The 24,565-nt window shown below is 48.8% G+C and overlaps 1 protein-coding gene across 13 annotated transcripts in view; it reads left to right on the top strand.

Moving 5' to 3' along the window:
• The window catches only part of GRAMD1B (GRAM domain containing 1B), a 1,544,984-nt gene that overhangs the window by 233,067 nt on the left and 1,287,352 nt on the right, over window positions 1-24,565 (top strand). The gene's annotated exons all lie outside the window — the stretch shown is intronic.

Raw genomic sequence — 24,565 nt, forward strand, 5'->3', positions numbered from 1 at the left:
TAGGAATGGGAAGGGATGTGTTGGGAAAAACGGGTCCCTTCAGGCCCTGACTGCAGTTTCTTCTTTATCTACCACTGTCTACGGGGAGCTTCACGGTCTACTCAGCCGAATGGCAAAGGACTTGTGATATTGTCGAAGACCTAGAGCTACTTTATTTCGATGGCCAATAGGTGTCTTATTTTAATCAATAATCGATAGTCGATAAACGATCTGATCTTGCTTCCAAGTGCACTGGAGATACCCCCGGCCAGCCCATAGAGTCGGGGTTTGCACTGCAGTACTTTGAGATGAGATAGCTGCACCTCGAGATGGATGGGGTGCAGGTTTTCTTACTCCAAGAACAAACAATAAGTACAACTCAATGGTTTGGCAAAGGGGAGTCCGTTTAATGACAAGTCCACAAAACGGGGAAACATGGGAATCAACAGTGATGCGATAGCCCGTCTCGCTTCAACTCCCTCGAACTTCATACAAAACATAAGTTTTATACTAAAAACGCGTCATAATCTGACGTGTAACACTCCAAAGTTAACATGCAATTCTATTGGAAAAGGTAACTTTAATATAGGTGCTATATCTGTATATGGTAACAGAGTGAGGGGATTGGGTAAACACTGTCAGGTGGGCATCTAAGCCCTTCCTTCAAAAATGACGACTGTAGACGTCACTAAAAGTACGTCTCATTGGTTATACTGAATATAGTACCCTAGCTTATTTGGTCCATTGTGATTGGGTTGGCATCAACCCCATGCATAAATCTCCACTTTGCTTATCAGCATGCAGACGGTCAACCAGGTGCAGGTGTCCCCCAATTCACCCTGCCTTCCTTCAATCAGTCATCACTTTATGGGCTATGTGTCAATTAGTTCACTGTGGTTGGCCTCGAAGCTGCATCTTCTTGTCTCAGAAGAGTTCTGATATCTCTGTCTGGGCGGATGCCAAGCGTAGGTGTGAAACTGTTCCTCATCTCGCTCGGCTGGTCATGTGCTAGCACACCATGGATTTACCTCATTTCTTTCAATTTGTGCATTTGATTTTCATTTCACCGCCACCTGCCTTTGTCTTCTTATCTCAATCCTTCAGTGGCAGGATATTCCGTTCTTAGCTTCAATTAAAAGTAGCTACTGTTCATAGTTTCTATTGATATAACCTTCGCTTCCCCGGAACAAGCTGCCTCTGCCGAGTTTCGATTCAGCCTTTTTCCTTGTTTTACTTGAATATGAAACTTCTTGCGTTTGGCCTATAATAACCTGGCTTGGTTCTGCTTTTCATGCAAAGTGGACTCGCACTTGTATAACATGCTTCACTTTGAGGTAGATTGTGTACAATGGCGCTTGCCGCTCTATTCTTCTAATAAGTATAGAAAGCTGCACATTTTTCTTAGCTTTCTTCCAGTTACAAGCATATGTACAGGCGTTAGCTCGTTGAATATCTTCATCCTGCTTACAGTTTAAGCTCCTTTGCCTTTTATCAATGTTCTCTTCTTTTAGTTTCATGATATCTTTATTCATGGCTTCTTATCTCTTTGTGTCATCCTTGAGTCATCATTTCTTCTATGGGTGCGTTAGTCCAGACCCTCGTGACGTCACCATTTGTCTTCCATTAAGGATTTTTTGGTTTCTTCCTGTAGAGTACTTAAGCAATCTTCATTTTGTTTCATTTGCTGGTAGGGTTTTCTCAATGGGTACCTTGCTTCCCATGGTTGTCTGGTTATTGATACTTCAATAGGTATTGTTCTTCTGATAGGTACTGGGCAGAGCCCTGCTGCGGCTCTCTGCTAGTTTATCTGCTCATCAAACGTCACATATTTCAGTGTGAATGTTCCTGGTACTTCAAAATGGGCGACTGGAGCGCTGACTATATTTGGGACCTCCTCTACACTAGGTAGTAGAAACCATCTCTCCCCGATGTCAAGCTAGAAGACACCTCCCTTCCCCTGATGTCAAGCTAGTAGGCACCTCTCTATCCCCTATGTCAAGCAATACCTCCCTCTCCACAATGCAAAACTAGTAGAAATGTCCCCTCCCCCATGCTAAGCTTACAGAAACCTCAGCCCTACCCATGCCCAGCTGGTAGGAACCTCCCTCTTACCCATTCCAAGCTAGTAGAAACATCCCCCTCTCCCATTCCAAGCTAATAGAAACCCCCCCTCCCCATGCCAAGCTAGTAGAAACCTCCCCCCAGGCCAAGCTAGTAGAAACCATCTCTCCCCGATGTCAAGCTAATAGAAACCTCCCGCTCCCCATGCCAAGCTAGTAGAAACCTCCTCCCAGGCCAAGCTAGTAGAAACCATCTCTCCCCGATGTCAAGCTAATAGAAACCCCACCCTTCCCATGCCAAGCTAGTAGATACCTCCCTCTCACTAATGCCAATCTATTACAATTCTCCCTCTCCGTGATGCCAGGTTAGTAGACACCATAAGTAAAAACACATCTTTCAATTGGGACTTTATTCAATTCATGTTAAGTGATTTGTAATTTGGCACAGGTTTCCTAGGTAACTGGTGCTGTTTGGGGGTATAGCGTTTGCAAATGTCCAGATGCCACTGTGACAAATCAACTTCCGGGGCACCAGTGGTCCCAGAATGAAAATCGGTTTCCAAACCATCAATCAGCCCCACACCTCTAATACACCAGACGAGATCTAAACAGATTGGAAACACAAGCCAATTATAAACCACCTTGTCCAATTTTGGTAATGTGGAAGGAATGGCAGGCTTATCTCCACAAGGTCATGGATCATTTGTTAATTGGAACACAACGAAAATACAATTATTATCCAATGATAAAAGAGGCTGTCCAGTCAAGGTTGTATACAAATATTGACTTTATTATTATCACAACAGACAGTTCTAGCACACTGCAACCCACCCTGTAAAGGAATGCAGACGACAGACACTTTCAAGAAGGAAATGGGATGCACTCTGGATACTGACAGCAGGGTAGTCAGTATAGTAATTAATCACAATGTCCAAGGATAATTGGTTTCAGCACAAAGGGAGCAATGGGTCATATAATGTCACTAGGGGCCTTTGGAGAAGGACCAGAGGGCCAGAACCACAATGTGCCATGTGCTTGTAGAAGTTCTTGGTGCTCGGCAGTGTAGAGTCGGTTTCAGGGCTCATTGCAGCTTCTGCGACAGAGTTGAACACGGGAGAAGGCTACGAGTATCAGGCAGCAGGCAGTTCGGCGAGTGAGACTGGATAGATGGCTGGCTGCAGGCTGGCCTATTCGGCAGCTCAGGGTCAGGCATCATCGGAATTCTGGTTGGCGTGTCACAAGCACTGATCAAGGCATCTCGGACAGCTTGAGCGACAGTGGCGTGACAACAGTCAGTGCAGTCGGTTGCAGCTCGAGGGGCTCGACTGCCTCGGAAATGTGCTTTACGGTGGACGCTGGTTGATGCTTGTCAGTGCATTCCTTATAGCTTATTCGCAGGGCTTGTGTCCTCTTTTAAGGTGGACGGCCCAAAGCTGAGGAGAGTGTTGCTGGCAACAGCCTTCACTTGGGTTTGATTCAGAGACTCTCTGGCACTTCCTACCTAGGATGCCTGATTGTAGAGCCTAGCAAGTCATGCAGTGTGCTGGCTGGGTACTGGTTCTGGAGTTGCTGGAGGGTCCTCTGGGTTCAGGATCTCCCTCTGTTCCCTGGTAGATTTTTAGGTGAGGGATCTTGCTTCCCTCTTGCAGTTCCTGACCTTCCTTCACTGGTGGAAGATGAGTTCTTCTTGCTACTCCTTGCAAAGTCTTCAGCTCAACCCTCTTTTAAAGCCAAATGGGCCCCAGTAAGATTGGTATAGGCTAAGCCTACCTTAATTAACCAATCCTGGGTTCCCACCAACAATCTTCTGTTATGCGTGAGGTCATAACCAGAGTGCTTTAAAACAGGAAAGGTAAATGGCTGAAAACATGTACTACTAAGTCCCACCCAATTTTCCTGACTGTTGTGGATCAAAGGGTCTTGCTGGTTAATTGAGCTCTCTGTGGTTCCTGATTTAAGGCAGGTCCCCCTTGAAGTTGTGGCAAGAACATACTTTCTGTCTCCATCAAATCAGATACTCCTACACTCTGAAAGGGGTCCCTCTGCTGGGGTTCTCTACTGTAAACACATTGGGGTTCTCTACTGTAAACACATGTACCAGACATGACACTTCACTATCCTTGATACTGACGGGTGGAAGCTGGCTTCAGGTTGACACAGTGCATATAAAATGTTGGTGGTTTTCCTGTCTTTTGGTAGCCTCTGCAGCTAGGGCACATGTGGGCTTGTTTGAAGTATACTCTATGTGTATGCTAATTATGTTTAATTGCTGCCACCATCCTGCAGGCCAACAAAGGATGGCACGGATCCATCAAGCCTTTGTTAGTTAATTAGGCTGGCCATGGCAGGGTGAAGGTTTGGCCTTTCCCCTTCTGAGATGACATGGTGTACTCCTTGCTGTCATATTCCAGCTAAGTATCACAGAGGGAACTGTGCCTGTAGGCTGTGTCCACCCATAGTACACAGGTCTATGTGTATGTGGTGCAGTGAGCATAGGAAAATGGGTCCAGATTAGCCCCACTCATTTTCCAGAGGTTGACCTACCCTCATTCAATTTCATATCAAATTTCAAAAAGCCCAGGTGAACACACACCCACCGTGCGGATGGTCGAATTCCTCACAGTGTATGTCCTTGAAGGGCACTCACAAGATGAGAAGCTGCCCTCACAACAACACCCTGGTCTGGCTACCCTCCTTGGGCACTCTACCCTCACCTTCCTATGAGACAAAAAACCTTGGGGTCATCTTCGACTCCAGTCTCTCCTTCTCTTCTCACATCACACAACTTGCCAAGAAGGCCCACTTCCAGCTGCACCTCCTCAAAGGAATTCTACATTTTCTCAATTTCCCCAGAAGCTCACTGTCTCCAGAGCCCTGGTTCTCTCCAGTCTGGACTACTGCAACAGCCTCTTTCTCATTCTGCCTTCCTCTACTCTCTGCCCTCTGCAACTAATCCAGAACAGGACTGCAAGACTTATCACTGGACTCAAGCCCAAGGACGGTATCTCTCCTGTCCTGAAATCTCTCAACTGGCTCCCGGTGGCAGCAAGGACCACGTTTGTGACCCTTTGCATCATCCACAAGGCTTTCTGGGGATGGGGCCCGCACCACATCCAACTCTCTTGCAAAATACCTTCCTTCTAGAGCCCTTCACTCAGCTACCTACAAATGTAGAGGCATTGGGAAGATCCTCTGATCTTCTCTCAGCACACGCATGGAACTATTTGCGAACAATGCTGAGATTCGAAATCTAACTGCAACCTTGCAGGAAGCAGATAAGACCCTTGTGTTTGACTAATCCCCCCTCACGCACCATCCCACTCATGCTCACCTGCATTTCTTCTTTTTTTTATTGCTTGTGCATGTCTAGCACCCTGAAGCCTGCAGGCTTTGGCACTTAATAAACAAATAAATATGTAAATCAACTCTCTGAGGGTCCGATGCTTCTCCAGGCAGAGAGTGGGGAGTAGATCTCTCCTCTGCAGGCGCCTCCCTCTGGAATAACCTCCCTGCCCTTCTGAGACTTGAGCCGGACACCCTGAAGTTCTGGAAGCAGCTCAAGACCTTGCTTTTCGCCTCGGCCTTCTCTCTCTCGCTCCCTTGCTAACTTGCCTGTCTGCTGCACCGACTGGTTTCTTGGTTCCATCGGAGTCTCACTGGGTACTAGGCTTCTCCATGACCAGTCCTCCTTGCACTGCCCCCTGGCCTGTTGCACACTTAGTGGTTGTTTTAACTGTAACCCCTAAAGCCGTCCTGCCTCCTTGCACTTACCCAAAGCCTCTCTGCCCCGGCTGCACTTATTCAGAGCAATGCTGCCCTGGTTGCATTTCCCCTTTCATCTCCCTTGCTCTTCCTCCTGCACTTCTTTTGTCGTACTTCCACGATCAGAATGACAAAATACGTAGTAGGATCGTTTGTCTTTTCCTCTGCATGTCTTTCCTCCCTTTTCTTGTGGCGTCTAGAAACATGAGTTTATGGTGAATGGGATGTTTAAATGAGTGAGTAAATGTGTAATTGTGTGTGGGTATGTGCTTTGGGCTAGTGCTGGGCTGAGGAGCTGATTCTGGCAGGTAGAGGGGGCAGGGGCCAGGGTGTTTGGTGGGAGAGGGATGGTTTGGGAAAGGGGGATTCCGTTAAACATAACATTTTAGTGGACATCCATAATAAAGTAAGCATGATATGTGTTATGTGGCTAGAATGGAATGATGCTGCACCCAGTCAATTTGTTTATTATTTTTGTATGATTTTTTTAATGGGCATATATAACTAAGTAGGCATGAGGTGCTCGGATCTCGTCACCCTAAAACGCAAGTGCAGGGTGGCAGAGAGGAAATGGCGTGCTTCATGTTCATCCTCTGACAAACTGGCCTGCCGCCTGCTCCAAAGGCAATACCGGCTCTCCGTTCTCACCAAGAAGAGAGCCCTTATCCAAGCCCGCATCTCTGAGGCATCTAACAACTCGGCCGAACTCTTTAAAATCTGCAAGGAGCTGGCCAACCCTGCTGCAGTCTCTACCTCTCCTGTCCCCTCCCAGGCCCTCTGCACTGCACTGGCCTCGCACTTCATCTCAAAAACTCAGGACATCCTGTCCTCGCTCTCCTCCGCTCTCCTCCCTCCCTCTCTTCCCGGCTCTTCCTCTTGCTCTCTTGCAGCCGCCCCTCCGCCCTCCTTCTCTGCTTTTCCACCTTTTTCTGCTGATGAGGTTTCCAGACAAGTCCGATCTATGAAAGCCTCGTCTAAACAGGTTCACCCCTGTTCCTCCAAAACCATCAAGGACCACATCGACTCCCTGGCTCCTGCCCTGGCTGACTTTTGCAACCACTCATTCGCCTCTGGAGTCTTCCCATCCCCCCTCAAGCACTCCCTTGTGCACCCCCTCCTCAAGAAACCCTCTTCCGACCCCTCCTGCCCTGCCAACTATCGCCCAATCTCCATTACTCCCTTCCTGGGCAAACTCCTGGAGAAACTGGCCATCTCCCAGCTTAACCTCCATGCTGAATCTGTTGGTAATCTTCATGACCATCAATCCGGCTTCAGAGCGGCCAGAAGCACGGACACTGCTCTCCTGAACATCCGTGAGGACCTGCTCCTGAACCTCGATTCCAACACTCCCTGCGTTCTCATTCTGCTCGATCTCTCCTCTGCCTTTGACACTGTCAACCATGCCATCCTGCTCAACCGTCTCCGTGATAACCTGGGTATCACTGGTCAGGCTCTGGCATGGCTGACCTCTTTCCTTTCCGGTCGACCCTCCCAGGTCCAAATGGGCTCCTTCCTCTCTGACATCTTTTTCTCCACCTGTGGTGTCCCCCAGGGATCCATCCTCTCTCCCTGGCTTTTCAACCAATATCTGGCACTCCTTGCCCACCGCATCGCCGCTCTCTGCCCCCACTTCCAGTGCTATGCGGACGATACCCAGCTCATTTTCAGGCTACCCTCGGCCTCCTCCTCTCCTTCCCTCATCTCCGACTGTCTGTCTGCTATCCAGGAATGGTGTGCCGCCAATGACCTCTGCCTTAACGCCAGTAAGACTGAGATTCTACTCATCGGCACACCCACTCCCTCCTTCCCTGCAGCTCTCTGGCCGGCCTCCCTTGGCCCCCTTCCCGCCCCTACCTGCAAGGCTAAAAACCTCGGGGTCATCTTCGACTCCACACTCTCCTTCTCTCCTCATATATCTGACGTCTCTAAGAAGTCACACTACCAGCTGCACCTCCTCAGAGGTATTCTTCCCTTCCTCTCCTTCCCCCAGAAGCTCACTGTTTCCCGAGCCCTGGTTCTCTCTAGGCTGGACTACTGTAACAGCCTCTATCTTAATCTGCCTGCCTCCACTCTCCGCCCTCTGCAACTTATCCAGAACAGAACTGCGAGACTTGTCCTTGGCCTCAAGCCCAGGGACCGTATCTCTCCAGGACTGAAATCTCTTCACTGGCTCCCAGTGGCTGCGAGGATTAAGTTCAAAACCCTCTGCATTGTTCACAAGGCCTTCTGGGGCCTGGGGCCTAAATACCTTCAACTCTCTCTTCCTAAATATCTTCCTTCACGAGCCCTTCGCTCATCCGTCTCCAACTCCCTCATGGTCAGCCGCTTCTCGAAGCAACGAGCTGGGGGTAGATCTCTCTCCGCAGCAGGGGCCTCCCTCTGGAACAGCCTTCCTGCCTCCCTGAAACTTGAGGAGAACCATCTCCGGTTCCGGAAGTACCTCAAAACCTTCCTCTTCGCTTCTGCCTTCTCTCTCCCTCTCCCCTGCTAAACCTGCTTAACTCCCCACTGAATTCTGCACTAAACCTGCATCTGGGCCACTCTCAGCGACCTCGGTCCAGGGCCCAGCCACTCTCCACTTGCACTGCCTCCCTGGCTCCCCCTGCACTGTGGGACTGTCACTGTATCCCTACAGCCCCCCTTCCCAGCACTTGCTCTGCACTTACCTCGCACTTGCCACCAGCGGGCCCTTTTTATTTATTATTTATTATTTGTTATTTTATTACGCTACTTACCTTGTACTGCACTTCCCCCCCACCTCCTCTCCTTGCACTTTCTCCTTTTCCCCTTACCTCTGCACTTGCGCGATCTGAATGACACCTGGCCTAGTAGGATCGTTTGTCTGTCTTCCCCTTGTTTCCCTCCCTCCCTGCCTCGTCGCGCCTTGAAACACTTGTGTATAGGCGCGTTACAAATACCATATCATATCATATCATATTACGTGGCTAGAATGCCATTCTGGTATAGCCAGTCTAGCTATTTCTTCCTGTGGCATGAAACGTTTTACTCGGATGGGAATGTTTTTTCATAGAATCATTACTGGCATTAAGCGGAAAGCAAACCTGAGTTTGTTCATATATGGCAATATAGGCATATTTTGGTGCAGCCAGCATAGAAATGTATGGGCACAGTTGGCGTGCAAATGTTTATACTGGCATATATCGTATATTGAACAGAAATGTATGGTTTGTACCTCATGTGGAAGTTGGATTAGTGGCACACTGTACTACCGTCTGGTCCCCTGGTGGTTGTTTTTGCTAAAAGGGTGAGGCCCGATTGGATGCCTGGGCTTTAGATATAAAAATTATGAACGCAGCTAAATGTGTATGTTCTCTTTAAAGTCAAGTACTTTGTCATTCTCATGGAATATTATGCTTTAAAATGAACCATTTGATACTTGGGCCCCACGGCATACAGCCCTTCGGGTAAAGCAGAGCAGGTGGAACCTCCAACTGTGCACTGCCCAGTTTCTGAAGTGGCCCCTCCCATCACCACTTACAGCCCCTGCCCCCTGAAATGTAGGTTTTGTTGCACCCGTGTAGCTGCCCCACTCTTCTTCCTGCTCGCCCTCTCATTTCCTCCCCCTTGACTCTGTTCACCACCAGGTCCTGAATCGCCCCATCTCCCAGGGACGTGTGCACCTCCGAGACCCCTGCTGTCCTGTCTCTATAGTATCCGTGTGCATCACGTGCCTCTAATGCCCTATGTGCATGTGCGTACCCTAGCGTGCTGACGTCCACCTCTTCTCACACATGTGTATCACAGACTTCTCTTTTTGTCCCCTTGTATGTATGTGTCCCACCTGGACTTCCTTTCTTCTCCCTCTCGTGCCTGTTCGTATTGATATTGATATTTTATTTCTATCGCGCTCGTACACAAGTGTTTCAGAGCACGGCGAGGCAAGGGTGGGGAACAAGGGAGAACAAAAACAATGATCTTAGCTCTTTACTAAGGTTTATGATTCCCCGGAGCCCACAGCCTGTGAGAGGAATACAATGAGTAAGTGGTCCCTTGAATTTACCAACTTAGATCTTGAACAGCTAATAAGGAAGTCCTCAACCTCTAGAGTGGTGGGAGCGCATGGGCTTAGTACCTCAATCCTTAAAATGGATCCATCTACCTGGTCAAGGGTGCTAAAAGAATTGTTGATAACATCATTTCACTGAAGAGATTCCCAGACTCATGGAAACAGTCTATAGTTATATCCATTTACAAGAAGGGAGATATTGGCTTCGAATTATCGCACAATCTCCCTTCTAGATGCCGATAGCAAAATCTTTACTGGCCTCATATTAGGGGAGTTGGAAGCCTGGGCCAAAGTCAAGGAAATAATACAAGGCAGCAAACCGGCTTTAGGAAGGGTCTATCTACATCACTTAATGGGGTCGTTTTGAGTTGTCTTAGTGAAATCTCATTCCAGAAGGGTGCCCGTCCCCCCCTTTTTGGAGCATGGATTGACCTCTCCCAGGCGTTTGACACAATTGATAGGAACTTACTGTGGAAAAAACTGGATGCCTGGGGGATCCCCCCTAGTTTACTATCGATCCTGAGAGAGTTGCACTATAATAATCGTATGCAGTGAGTCTTTGTAGATCTAGCCTACTGTCAAACCCGATCAGGATCGAGAGAGGTGTTTGTCAGGGTTGTCTACTAGCTCCCCTTCTGTTTATTCTTTTCATGGCGGATCTATCCAGGTGGCTGCAGGAAATAGGTTTAATATCACCCTCTATTGGAAAAACAAAATTTAATTGTTTAGCTTATGCAGATGACGTAGTCCTAGATTACTCTCAAGTTGGGCTGCAGCGTCTCCTGAATGCATTAGAAATCTATGCCCGAAATAATAATCTAACCATTAATCCTGCGAAGTCTAAGATATTAATATTTAAACAACCGAGAAAGGTAGTTAAGAACTGTGCCTGGAACTTAGACCAGCTACCAATAGAGGCTGTATGCGGAATTAACCTACTTAGGAGATACACTTAGATATTTTCCAACAAAGTGCAGTTTGCTGCTATCTATTGATCTAAAAATGAAGAAGTTGGGAGCACAAATGAAAAAAATCAAATCTAAATTCTGTAAATGTTCTATACTCCCGCTCCTGAGATTCTATATAGGTAAGGTAGTTCCAATAGTTCTATTTGGTTTGGATTATAATCCAATAGCCATGGATATAGAATGGGACACAATCAAAGCTAAATTGTGGAAACGAACCTTAGGTTTGCCGGACTGTGTTCCGATAGGCTGCCTTAGATATGAACTAGGCCTCTCATCACTTAGATCGTGGATGGAATGGAAGTGGATGGTACTCTATAGATTAATTTTAGATCCACTGAAGAGCTCCCTTTTTGAGGAAGTGGCTCTAGAGTTGCAATCTGGGAAGAATGGGATTCTGGTCAAATTCAAGCAAAAATGCTCTGAGATACTGGCCAGATCTGACTGTGAGGTTGACCTTCTTCAGAATCCTTTAAAGGTGAAAGAAAAGATGAAGCAGAATGACTGGATAGGTACTATAGACAGCATGAGGAAGGCTAAGAGATCAGCCTTGTTTACATTGACGGAAAAGCAACTGTCTGTAGTGCCTGCCTATCTAAAAAAGTCACCTGATTCATACTTAAGTACATCTTTTCTGAGATTTTGTTTAAATCTACTCCCTACTCTGGAGATACTATCTACTAGAGATAAGGATGGGGAGACCATACCCAATTGTGATAAGTGTGATAACAATGAAGTTCAGACCATTAAACATTTACTACCCAAGTGCCAGGCACATGGAGTCTGAGAGCTAGAAGATTCAGCAGCTTTGTCTAAGATGAATCCTGGTTAAACACTGATGAATTTTGGGGCAGACTATCCTCGGGTAAGGAGTCTGGTCTGTTTGTAGAGATCCTCGGAACCTTAAGGGAACTGAAACTGGTGGCTGATTGAAGTTTAGCAGGGAGAGAGGGAAAGGGATGGGATTTGGTGGCCCTCAGTCTTCCTACTTTGCTTCCCCTCCTGTAAAATGTAGTTTACCATGAGGTCTGCCATTTTCTTTTTCTTCTCATGTTTTCTTCTTTCTTTCTCCTCTGTTCTTCCAATGGTTATGTTTTAAGTTTTACTAGATTTATTGTAAACGAATTATGTAAATTGACAGGGTTTTATTACTTTTGTATGTCTCATGTTGTCTACTGTGCTAAAAGTCAAAATGTGGTTACTGCACAATATATAAAAAAAATAATAACGTTCTTATTAGGCCCAATGACATTGAGAAAGCGCAAGTTCAGGGGCGAGAGAAGGTGGAAAGTGCATGGGAGGGGGGGAGAAGTGGAAAGTGCTAAGCAAAAGAATAAATAAAAAATAAAAAAATAAACAGTGCTGGTGCAGCCAGCAAGTGGCAAGTGCTAGGTTTAAGGGAACAGACAGGGGGTGTCTGATAAGTGCAGAAAAGGGAGAGGGGGCTGTAGGGTATCCCGTCCGTCACGTGGTCCTGTGTCCCCCTGACACTTGTGTCAGTAAAGGCAAGTTCCTTAGCATGGGTGAAATGAAGGCGCTGGTGCTTTGCACAGAATCAGCTGCTCCGAGCCTTCCCAGTGCATATCGACTAACTTCCGGCTCTGAGCACGACAGCTGTGCTCCTGTCTAACAAATGGGGCCTGAAGTTAATGCAGTTCTGCCCACCACAGTGACATTGACATGTGTAAATGGGCACATAGCGCTGCTTAGTGGGCATTTACAGACATTGGGTGGACCTTGCCCACGCAGGCCCTGCCCTGTCTAGCCGCTGTTGTGTGTCTGCTTTGCATATTGCATTTCAATCACACAAAAAGAAGCTGGACACGCCACGGTCTCACACTGGATCTTCCAGGTGCCTTTTAAGATAAATTGTTCTTATCATTAGGCCATTGGAATGTGTAGCAATGTGTGGAATGTATCCATTGCAGTTAATATTGTCTGTGACATATCCCCGTACACCTGAGAATGCGGGGTGATTAGAAAGGAGAGAGGTGCATAGCAAGCTGTGAAACAATGACTGTAAGCAGGTAATTGTATGCGATTTCTTCATTCTGGGTCTTTCATTCTTGATAGTAGACTGGCACAATGCAGAGGAGACCTGTTAATGCTCACATTACTTTGCTCGCTAGGACTGGTACTCTTCAGTCAGGGATTGGAGAAAATACATCCACAGTTGTACTCCTTTTTTTGTTGTTGCTCATATCACTGCAACAATGTAATTATTGGCAGGTTGGTTTGGTTTGTTTATAATGTACTTGTCTAGTCATTTATGTTTGTTTGTTTGTTTGTTTATTTTATTTGTATAGCGCTCCAGACCCGTGGGTAGATGTGCGCATGAAGAGTTCAGTTACAGGAATGAGGTATGCATTATACATGGTGCAACAATTACACATTACAGCAATTTACATTATTTATAAACTTCAGCAGGTTCATAGGAGATTCAGAGGTGATCGCTACTCTTTGTTCAGTAGCCAGCGAATAACCTGTTTCCTAAAGATTGGGAAGGACTCAATGGTTTTGATATTGAGGGGTAGGGAGTTCCAGAGAAGTGAGGCAAGCACTGTGAAACTGGAGCCACCTGCTCTACTTAATGTGAATCTAGGCACTACCAAGCATAAGGAGTTGGATCACCTGGTGATTCTGGGAGCGGATTTCATAGTGAATTTGTTGGTGAGATATGGTGGGGCTAGGTTTTTTACGGCTTTGTAGGTGAGGCAGATGGTATTGAGGTCAATTTTTTGTTGTATTGAGAGCCATTTGCATGCTTTCCTAGTTGTGGAAATGTGCTATCATCTTGGGATGTTGAGTGCTGCGCGCAATGCGTTATTCTGGAGAACTTGGAGTTTGTTCATTATTGATTGGTTGGCACCAAGGTATAGGCTGTTGCAATAGTCCCGTTTGGACTGTACGAGTGCTCTGGCAAGTGTGAGGCAGCTATGGGGCGAGAGGAAAGGTCTGCAGGCTCTTATCAGTTTGCCAGTGTAGGCGGTGGCTGATGTGGTCATATTAGTTTGTTTGGTCAGGTTGGTGTTGGCATCAAAGTAAAAGCCTAGGGTTTTCACAGTATTAACAATGGGGATGGTGTCACCGTCGATAATAATGTTTTTGTATTGAGGACGGAGTTTGGACAGGTTGCTGGGAGAGCCGACTAGGAGAAGCTCTGTCTTCTCATCATTTAGACAAAGGCCGTGAGTGGCCATCCATGCCTGAATGATGGAGAAGATTTCATTGATTCGGGTGGCGTCTGTGTTGTAGTTGCCCGAGATAGTGAGGAGTATCTGGGTGTTGTCTGCATAGTTAGTGTAGGTGACACCCAAATGGTCCAGTTTGTCGAATAGTGGCTTTGTAAAAAGGTTGTACAATGTCGGGGAGACACAAGAGCCTTGTGGGACTCTGCATGTGATGGGGATGGGGTCTGCTTCTGATGTGGTGGAGAAGACTCTCATGGTTCTGTTCGCCAGGAAGGATTGTATCCAGGAGGTGGCAGAGGGGGAGAAGTGTGCTGCGATAGATAGGTGGCTGCAAAGGATTTCATGATCGACTAAATCGAAGGCTGCAGAGAGGTCTCGTAGGAGTAGGATAGCGGCCTTGCCTTTGTCTTTAATTTCATCAATCTGGCTTTTGAGGTCCACAAGGGCAGTTTCTGTACCATGTAGAGGTCTGAAGCCAGATTGACGTATACCTAGGAGTTGGTTGGATTCTAGATGCTCCTGGATTTGGAGGTAAGCGACTTTGTCCAATATTTTTAGCAGGAGTGGGACAGAGTCTTATGTTAGCTCTTGAAATTAATACATTAACATCAGCTGGGAAAATATGGGGCAAGCACCGAAACTGCAGACTGAGCTGAGCTGAAATCCCGGCACCATCACTTAAACCAGCTGTGTGATCTGCACATTAGGAGTTGGAAGGATTTTTTCTCAGGAACACCGCCAGAGGTTATATTCCTGAAAATTCATCGAATTCCAACTTTACCTCTGGCGCAGTGGACGTGGCAGTGGCATTGGGGGCGTGCCGCTGTGGTGGCCTGTCGCTGTAGTGGCGTGCCGCTGTGGTGGCCTGTCGCTGTAGTGGCGTGCCGCTGTAGTGGCGTGCCGCTGTGGTGGCCTGTCGCTGTAGTGGCGTGCCGCTGTGGTGGCCTGTCGCTGTAGTGGCGTGCCGCTCTGGTGTCGTGCCGCTGTGGTGGCCTGTCGCTGTAGTGGCGTGCCGCTGTGGTGGCGTGCCGCAGTGGTATATGCCAGTTTGTGGGCGTGTTTCCTTTTAACTCATGTTCGCCCTCGAAGTGAGGGTGCAGATGGATATTATGAGGTAGTGCTTTGTGCCCCCACTTTCTTTCAGGAACAAAAGCGCTAAATCAGGTATGGGCCCCTTACAGTGACCTCATTAAACTGTGTTTTCCTCAGTTGTGAACGGAAAGACTTGTGCTTCCCTCCTGTACAATCAACACAAAAACTAAAACAGTTTGTCGGTCATGTTGCAATATTTACCACAACCTCCAGGACGGAGACATCAACTTCTAATACCTCAGGCGGCATTACCTTAAAATACTCTGGAACTATTTCAATACAAAGGTGTCATGGGTAGGGCATTAACACAGAGGGGTATTTGGCAAATGCCGTCTGTTTCAGAGTCGCCTTAGACATGCCCCGCCCCTGATAGGGATGGGAGCCCCTAGAAGTGGTGCAGTTTGCAGGGGGCGCTGTTCAAAGCCACGCTCAAGTTTCTCTGGACAGAGCCCACACGCATGGCACTTGTGAAATGGTTGTCTTTGTTGCAAAAGATTTTTTAAAGGTTTAAGAGCTGTGATTTCATAACAGAATCATAAAAAAAAACGTGACTCGGCTGCATTAACTGGTGGCAAGAGCGCGTTATTCAGAGAAGGGCCATATACGCGACGCAAGACGATGAAAGGGAGTTCTTTGCTGCACCGGTGGTATCAACTTTGCTGGGTCACTTATTACTAAACACAGATTCTGTTTCGGCAATTATTTTACAGTGTGCCCTGGCAGGGTTTGCAGTGTGGAGGGAATGCACGTCGCCGTGTCTGCAAACTCCCCCTGTGTGTCTCACGCGGTCCTGCCCCCCCCGCCCCCACCTGTGTGGTCCCCCCTCTCTCCTGGTGTTTCTGTGGCCTCCGTGGTCCTGAGCACGCCCCCACCCCCCACCTGTGTGCTGCCACCTCTCTCTCTCCTGGTGTTTCTGTGCCCCATGTACTCCTGAGGGACCCCCCCAAAACTGTGTGCTGCCCCTCTCTCTCTCCTGGTGTTTCTGTGCCCCACGTGGTCATGAGCGCCCCCCACACCTGTGTGGTGCCCCCTCTCTCTCTCCTGGTGTTTCTGTGCCCCACGTGGTCCTGGGCGCCCCCCCTCCCTTCCTGGTGTGTGTGCCTCCACGTGATCCTGAGCGCCCCCCCCTCCTCACCTGTGTGGTACCCCCCTTCCTTCCTGGTGTTTCTGTGCCTCCACGTGGTCCTGAGCGCCCCCCCCCCCTTTTTCCTGGTGTTTCTGTGCCTCCACGTGGTCCTGAGCGCCCCCCCTTTTCCTGGTGTGTGTGCCTCCACGTGGTCCTGAGCGCCCCCCCACCTTGTCCTGGTGTTTCTGTGCCTCCACGTGGTCCTGAGCGCCCCCCCACCTTTTCCTGGTGTTTCTGTGCCTCCACGTGGTCCTGAGCGCCCCCCCCTTTTTCCTGGTGTTTCTGTGCCTCCACGTGGTCCTGAGCGCCCCCCCCCTTTCCTGGTGTGTGTGCCTCCACGTGGTCCTGAGCGCCCCCCCCACACCTGTGTGGTGCCCCCTCTCTCTCTCCTGGTGTTTCTGTGCCCCACGTGATCCTGAGCGCCCCCCCACCTCACCTGTGTGGTACCCCCCTTCCTTGTGTTTCTGTGCCTCCACGTGGTCCTGAGCGCCCCCCCCTTTCCTGGTGTTTCTGTGCCTCCACGTGGTCCTGAGCGCCCCCCCCCTTTTTCCTGGTGTGTGTGCCTCCACGTGGTCCTGAGCGCCCCCCCCCCTTTCCTGGTGTTTCTGTGCCTCCACGTGGTCCTGAGCGCCCCCGCCCCCTTTCCTGGTGTTTCTGTGCCTCCACGTGGTCCTTAGCGCCCCCACCCCCTTTCCTGGTGTTTCTGTGCCTCCACGTGGTCCTGAGCGCCCCCCCCCTTTTTCCTTGTGTTTATGTGCCTCCACGTGGTCGAGGTGTCGCCCATTGGCTATTGCAGAGTCCGGACCCCCAGGCCCTGGGGACTAGGTTCTCCACCTGTGCCCAATGCTAGCAGCGCCCCCTGCCTCCCGCGCCTGCGGTGGCGGCGGCCCCCCTCGCGGGGTGCATCGCGCTGACGGTGGGAAGGATGCGCTCCCCAGGTCGATGCGCGCCTCTTCCTCGTCCCGAGCTTTGCTGATGGAGAGATGCGAGCCGGCCCCGCTGGGAGCAGCAGAGCAGGAACACTTCCACGCACGGCCCCTTCCCCTCCCCCGCCCACACTTCTGTGCAGTAATCGCCTAGGTAAGCCCCCTCTCGTAAAGGGGGCCCGGGAGCTGCAGGGAGCAGATGAGGGTCCCATCCAAGCATCGCTGAGTCCATGCACCTGGCACCGGGAGGCCAGTTCACGGCTGAAGGTGGCAGTGGTGGCTGCTGCAGTGGAGCGTCACGGGGTTGGATGCATGCCTGCCTGCAGCAGGCTCAGAGGATGCCACCTTGGGACTTTGAGGGCACGACACTAGATACGCGAGACTTGGGATCACCAAACACATGCAGGCCAGGAGCTCCGGCACCCCCTTCTAATCCCCTGACTCCGTAGACACTGGGAGACAAGGTACTGCCATCCAATGGGCATCCGGCGCCCGTGCCAAGCGGTGCCCAGGGAGGCGGGGTGATGGTCCAGAGCCAATGTCCGGAGACGGTCTCCTGTAGCACGGCTGTGAAGCAGGTGTGCCATCTTCACGTCGTATCCCTTCGGAAGAAACTGAGCTTCTGCAGAGCCAAGTAAGTCACCAGTCCCCTTCCCTGAGTGTCCATGGTTGGGGGATACATTCTGCAGAGCCCAGTAAGTCACCAGTGCCCTTCCCTGAGTGTTCTTGGTGGGGGGATACCTTCTGCAGAGCCAAGTAAGTCACCAGTCCCCTTCCCTGAGTGTCCATGGTTGCAAGATACCTTCTGCAGAGCCCAGTAAGTCACAGTCCCCTTCCCTGAGTGTCCATGGTTGCGGGATACCTTCTGCAGAGCCCAGTAAGTCACAGTCCCCTTCCCTAAGTGTCCATGGTTGCGGGATACCTACTGCAGAGCCCAGTAAGTCACCAGTCTCCTCCCTTGAGTGTCCATGGTTGCGGGATACCTTCTGCAGAGCCCAGTAAGTCACAGTCCCCTTCCCGGAGTGTCCATGGTTGGGGGATACCTTCTGCAGAGCCCAGTAAGTCACCAGTTCCCTCCCCTGAGTGTCCATGGTTGTGGGATACCTTCTGCAGAGCCCAGTAAGTCACCAGTCCCCTCCCCTGAGTGTCCATGATTGAGGGATACCTTCTGCAGAGCCAAGTAAGTCACAGTCCCCTCCCCGAGTGTCCATGGTTGGGGATTCATTCTGCAGAGCCAAGTAAGTCACCAGTCCCCTTCTCTGAGTGTCCATGGTTGGGGGATACCTTGTGCAGAGACAAATAAGTCACCAGTGCCCTTCCTTGAGTGTCCAAGGTTGGGGGATACCTTCTGCAGAGCCAAGTAAGTCACCAGTCCCCTCCCCTGAGTGTCCAGGGTTGCGGGATACCTTCTGCAGAGCCAAGTAAGTCACCAGTCCCCTTCCCTGAGTGTCCATGGTTGGGGGATACTTTCTGCAGAGCCAAGTAAGTCACCAGTGCCCTTCCCTGAGTCTCCATGGTTGGGGGATGCCTTCTGCAGAGCCAAGTAAGTCACCAATGCCCTTCCCTGAGTGTCCATGGTTTGGGGATACCTTCTGCAGAGCCAAGTAAGCCACAGCCCCTTCTCTGAGTGTCCATGGTTGGGGGATACCTTCTGCAGAGCCCAGTAAGTCACCAGTGCCCTTCCCTGAGTGTCCATGGTTGGGGGATACCTTCTGCAGAGCCCAGTAAGTCACAGTCCCCTTCCCTGAGGTGTCCATGGTTGTGGGATACCTTCTGCAAAGCCAAGTAAGTCATCAGTCCCCTCCCCTGAGTGTCCATGGTTGTGGGATACCTTCTGCAAAGCCAAGTAAGTCATCAGTCCCCTCCCCTGGGTGTCCATGGTTGTGGGATACCTTCTGCAAAGCCAAGTAAGTCACAGTCCCCTTCCCTGAGTGTCCATGGTTGTGGGATACCTTCTGCAAAGCCAAGTAAGTCATCATTCCCCACCCCTGAGTGTCCATGGTTGCGGTATACCTTCTGCAGAGCCCAGTAAGTCACAGTCCCCTTCCCTGAGTGTTCATGGTTGGGGGATACCTTCTGCAGAGCCCAGTAATTCATTACTCCCCTCCCCTGGGTGTCCATGGTTGTGGGATACCTTCTGCAAAGCCAAGTAAGTCACCAGTACACTCCCCTGAGTGTCCATGGTTGTGGGATACCTTCTGCAGAGCCGAGTAAGTCAGCAGTCCCCTCCCTGAGTGTCCATGGTTGGAGATACCTTCTGCAGAGCCAAGTAAGTCACCAGTCCCCTTCCCTGAGTGTCCATGGTTGGGGGATACATTCTGCAGAGCCTAGTAAGTCACGAGTGCCCTTCCCTGAGTGTCCATGGTTGGGGGATACCTTCTGCAGAGCCCAGTAAATCACCAGTGCCCTTCCCTGAGTGTCCAGGCCCCTTCCCTGAGTGTCCATGGTTGGGGGATACCTTCTGCAGAGCCCAGTATTTCAGTCCCCTTCCCTGAGTTTCCATGGTTGGGGTATACCTTCTGCAGAGCCCAGTAAGTCACCAGTCCCCTTCCCTGAGTGTTCATGGTTGCGGGATACTTTCTGCAAATCCAAGTAAGTCACCAGTCCCCTCTCCTGAGTGTCCATGGTTGCGGGATATCTTCTGCAGAGCCCAGTAAGTCATCATTCCCCTCCCCTGAGTGTCCATGTCCATGGTTACGGGATACCTTCTGCAGAGCCCAGTAAGTCACCAGTCCCCTTCCCTGAGTGTCCATGGTTGGGGGATACCTTCTGCAGAGCCAAGTATGTCACAGTCCCCTTCCCTGAGAGTCCATGGTTGCGGGATACCTTCTGCAGAGCCCAGTAAGTCACAGTCCCCTTCCCTGAGTGTCCATGGTTGGGGGATACCTTCTGCAGAGCCCAGTAAGTCACCAGTCCCCTTCCCTGAGTGTCCATGGATGTGGGATACCTTCTGCAGAGCCCAGTAAGTCATCACACCCACCCCTGAGCGTCCATGGTTGCGGGATACCTTCAACAGAGCCCAGTAAGTCACCAGTCCCCTTCCCTGAGTGTCCATGGTTGGGGGATACCTTCTGCAGAGCCCAGTAAGTCACCAGATCCCTTCCCCGAGTGTCCATGGTTGGGGGATACCTTCTGCAGAGTCCAGTAAGTCACCAGTCCCCTCCCCTGAGTGTCCATGGTTGTGGGATACCTTCTGCAGAGCCCAGTAAGTCAGCAGTCCCCTCCCCTGAGTGTCCATGATTGAGAGATACCTTCTGCAGAGCCAAGTAAGTCACAGTCCCTCCCTGAGTGTCCATGGTTTGAGATACCTTCTGCAGAGCCAAGTAAGTCACCAGTCCCCTTCCCTGAGTGTCCATGGTTGTGGGATACCTTCTGCAGAGCCCAGTAAGTCAGCAGTCCCCTCCCCTGAGTGTCCATGATTGAGAGATACCTTCTGCAGAGCCAAGTAAGTCACAGTCCCTCCATGAGTGTCCATGGTTTGAGATACCTTCTGCAGAGCCAAGTAAGTCACCAGTCCCCTTCCCTGAGTGTCCATGGTTGGGGGATACATTCTGCAGAGCCCAGTAAGTCACCAGTGCCCTTCCCTGAGTGATCTTGGTTGGGGGATACCTTCTGCAGAGCCAAGTAAGTCACCAGTCCCCTTCCCTGAGTGTCCATGGTTGCAAGATACCTTCTGCAGAGCCCAGTAAGTCACCGTCCCCTTCCCTGAGTGTCCATGGTTGGGGGATACCTTCTGCAGAGCCCAGTAATTCACCAGTCCCCTTCCCTGAGTGTCCATGGTTGCAGGATACCTTCTGCAAAGCCAAGTAGGCCACCAGTCCACTTCCCTGAGTGTCCATGGATGCAGGATACCTTCTGCAGAGCCCAGTAAGTCATCAGTCCCCTCCCCTGAGTGTCCATGGTTGCGGGATACCTTCTGCAGAGCCCAGTAAGTCACTAATCCCCTTCCCTGAGTGTCCATGGTTGGGGGATACCTTCTGCAGAGCCCAGTAAGTCACCAGTCCCCTCCCCTGAGTGTCCATGGTTGTGGGATACCTTCTGCAGAGCCCAATAAGTCAGCAGTCCCCACCTCTGAGTGTCCATGATTGAGGGATACCTTCTGCAGAGCCAAGTAAGTCACAGTCCCCTCCCTGAGTGTCCATGGTTGGAAATACCTTCTGCAGAGCCAAGTCAGTCACCAGTCCCCTTCCCTGAGTGTCCATGTTTGGGGGATACATTCTGCAGAGCCTAGTAAGTTACCATTGCCCTTCCCTGAGTGTCCATGGTTGGGGGATACATTCTGCAGAGCCCAGTATTTCAGTCCCCTTCCCTGAGTGTCCATGGTTGTGGGATACCTTCTGCAGAGCCAAGTAAGTCACAGTCCCCTTCCCTGAGTGTCTATGGTTGGGGTATACCTTCTGCAGAGCCCAGTAAATCACCAGTCGACTTCCCTGAGTGTCCATGGTTGCGGGATACTTTCTGCAAATCCAAGTAAGTCACCAGTCCCCTCCCCTGAGTGTCTATGGTTGCGGGATACCTTCTGCAGAGCCCAGTAAGTCATCAGTCCCCTCCCCCGAGTGTCCATGGTTGCGGGATACCTTCTGCAGAGCCCAGTAAGTCACCAGTCCCCTTCCCTGAGTGTCCATGGTTGGGGGATACCTTCTGCAGAGCCAAGTATGTCACAGTCCCCTTCCCTGAGTGTCCATGGTTGCGGGATACATTCTGCAGAGCCCAGTAAGTCACCAGTCCCCTTCCCTGAGTGTCCATTTTTGGGGGATACCTTCTGCAGAGCCAAGTAAGTCACCAGTCCCCTCCCCTGAGTGTCCATCGTTTGGGGATACCTTCTGCAGAGCCAAGTAAGTCACAGTCCCCTCCCCTGAGTGTCCATGGTTGGGGGATACCTTATTTTTTTTTTTATTATTTTATTTTTTTAAATGTTTTGTTTGACTTATCAAACTTTTCATTTTTCTTTTTTTCCTTAGTCTCTTCTTGCCACTAGATTTCGATCTGCCTATTCTTTTACACTTCTTTGTTGATTTCGTTCCAGAACTTGATCACTGTAATGATCAACCACTGATTGTTTCCTTGGAGCAGCGTTGCCCAACGCTCTTCTGTTGTCATTTGTTGGTCTGAGATTTTAAAAAAGTCTCTAAATAAGTCTCGTTTATTTTTTAGCTCTGGGCACACCATGATTAGATGGAATAATGTTTCTTGCTGCATAGGGTCTTTACAGTAGCGACAGGTTGCTGAATTACTACGTGTTCGATCTATTAATGACAAGTATTCGCGTGTTGGTAGTATGTTCAAACGAAAGCGGAGAAATAGGTCACGAATTTTCACATCAGGGAATTGGAGTAAATATGAAGGCATCTCGTTAATAGCTCTTACTTCCATGTCAGCGTTTAGATGTCTTTTAAATCTTTTCTGGTCTTCGATCGTTCTTATCCAGTCATTTTTCTGAATTTTTCGTTTCGCGTATTGAGGTCTGTTTCTCAGCATTTCTTCGCTAATTTCTTCTTGTTGCATTTTTTCTTTGATTTCGCTTGTCCACTTTGTTAAGGCTGCAACTTGAGATGGATGTTTTTTATCTTTCAAGATTTCGAGTGTTGGGATTATTTCCTCCGAGATGATTTTTCTGTATAGGTCCATTTGTTTCCACAGTACAATGGATTGAATAGATTGGAGGGCGAGTTCATATCGAATTCTAGAGATTGGAAAAGATTTTGGTAGAGCAAGGGTTTTTCGCCAGAATATAGCTTCGTATCTTGACCATTTGAATAGATGCTGATGTATCAGAGATTCGCTCGCATAGGTCAAAATCGGAATGACTTTCTGTTTATACAATAGAGTTGTAGGTTTTACCGTATAGGTACCATATTTGCAATGAAAGAAGCGGCCTTGTCTTGACAATGATATTGTTTTTTCTTCGATGTTTTCTTGCCATTCTTTTTCGTTCTTAGATGGGTTGATCATTACACCTAAGTATTTTATGGATTTGGTTGACGCAATGTTTTTATGTTCCAGGTAGAATTTTGGGGTCCATTGCTTCTTAGAGTTTTCAATTATGAGTTTCATCATTTTGGTTTTATCTGTGTTAATTTGTAGATCGTTTTCCTTCATGAAAGTTTGCGTTTTGTCCAATGTTATTTGGAGACCTTTTGCGGTTTTGTCCATGATAATAATGTCATCAGCGAAAATTAAGGTTTGAATTGATTCACTATTTATCTTCGGTGGATTCGCAGTAGTGTGTTTAATTTTTCGTTCAAACTCATGAGTGTAAAGATTATAGAGGCAAGCCGCCAAGGGGCAACCTTGTTTTAACCCATTCCATGTGAGAATTGGGGCTGTTGCTTTTCCGTCATTTGAAAGTCGAACTCTAATTGACGTGTTCGAATATAGCTGTTGTATTGGGTGGAGAATGGTCGATGGACAGCCCCAAGCAGCCAATTTGGACCAGAGAAGTTGTCGATTAACAGAATCAAAGGCCATTTTTAAATCTATGAAGATTGCGTATACCTGCTGTACTTTTGTGAATGCTTCATATTTTATCATATTCAGCAAGAGAAGGTTGACGTTGGTACTTATTTTTGTGACAAAGCCAGTCTGTCTTTTTGCTTGTTTACCATTATGAATAGCCCAAACAGATAGTTTTTTCTCGAGATAGCCTGCAAAGAGTTTACCCAACGGGTCCAATAAGGCTATTGGTCTGTAATTGGCTGGGTTTTTTCTATCTCCAGCCTTATAGATTGGTATTAAAGTAGCTACTGACCATGTACGAGGAATCTCTTTCGTCTTTTCTATCAGATATAAGAGATGTACGAAAAGTTTGGCCCAGTGTTCTGGATTTGCTTTGAGGTTGCTGTTTGCTAGCCCATCAGGTCCTGGGGCTCTAGATGAATTCAGACTCCTCATGGTGGTGGTAATATCATCTATGTCCCATTTTAGTGACCAGGGGTCGGTATCTTCTTGAAGAACTGATGTTGGTTCGAATACCGGTTTCTTATATAGGTTTTGGAAGTGTTTAACCCATATATGTGGTTCCACTTCTTGAATCAAGGTTTGATTTTTCGATGTTATATTCATCAAGGACCACAATTGTCGCGTGTTTTTTCCATTTAATGCTTTCAAAAGTGCTTCTGCGTCATGTTGTTTCATTATCATTTTGTGTGATTTCTTTATGTTGGTGAATTTTTGTTTTTCCTTTTTTATTTCACATTGATAGTCTCCTTTATTTTTCTTTATTTGTCGAAGACGTTTGTAATGTTTCTTTTTTTCGAGAAAGATTTGTAAATTGAAATAGTGAGTGTGCGTCTGTTTGACTCTTTGTTGATTTCTCGATGTAGATTGTTGATACTTCTCTAAGATCCAGCCATAATTTAATTTAGCTTGGTCCTCCAGTGGTGTGTCTTCAAATAGAGTAGGTAAGTCTCGTGTTTGATGGTCTTTGATTCGGAGCCG

The sequence above is a fragment of the Ambystoma mexicanum genome, chromosome 9 (assembly GCF_040938575.1).
Source record: "Ambystoma mexicanum isolate Mex_15411 chromosome 9, UKY_AmexF1_1, whole genome shotgun sequence".
NCBI classification, from domain to species: Eukaryota; Metazoa; Chordata; class Amphibia; order Caudata; family Ambystomatidae; genus Ambystoma; species Ambystoma mexicanum.